Genomic DNA, 253 nt, shown 5'->3' with positions numbered 1-253 from the left:
TTTGGCATCGTCGTGCGTTTAAAAATCACCATCAGTGAAGCTTTTCTCCCGATGCCGTGCAGCTCAGAACACAGGTGCGTTTTTTCATGCCCGGTTGTTTTCAGCGTGACGAATGATTCGCTGTTTTTTTGTAGACAGTACGAGTGAGCGGCAGGTCAAACATCAGAGGAACCTCATCCATATTTATGATGTGATGCGGCCCGATTCAGTGGGAGCGCATCTGATTTAATATAAAGAGTTTCATTGGTTCACC

The sequence above is a fragment of the Silurus meridionalis genome, chromosome 14, assembly GCF_014805685.1.
Source record: "Silurus meridionalis isolate SWU-2019-XX chromosome 14, ASM1480568v1, whole genome shotgun sequence".
Classification (NCBI taxonomy): Eukaryota; Metazoa; Chordata; class Actinopteri; order Siluriformes; family Siluridae; genus Silurus; species Silurus meridionalis.
This window is presented reverse-complemented; position numbering follows the sequence as displayed.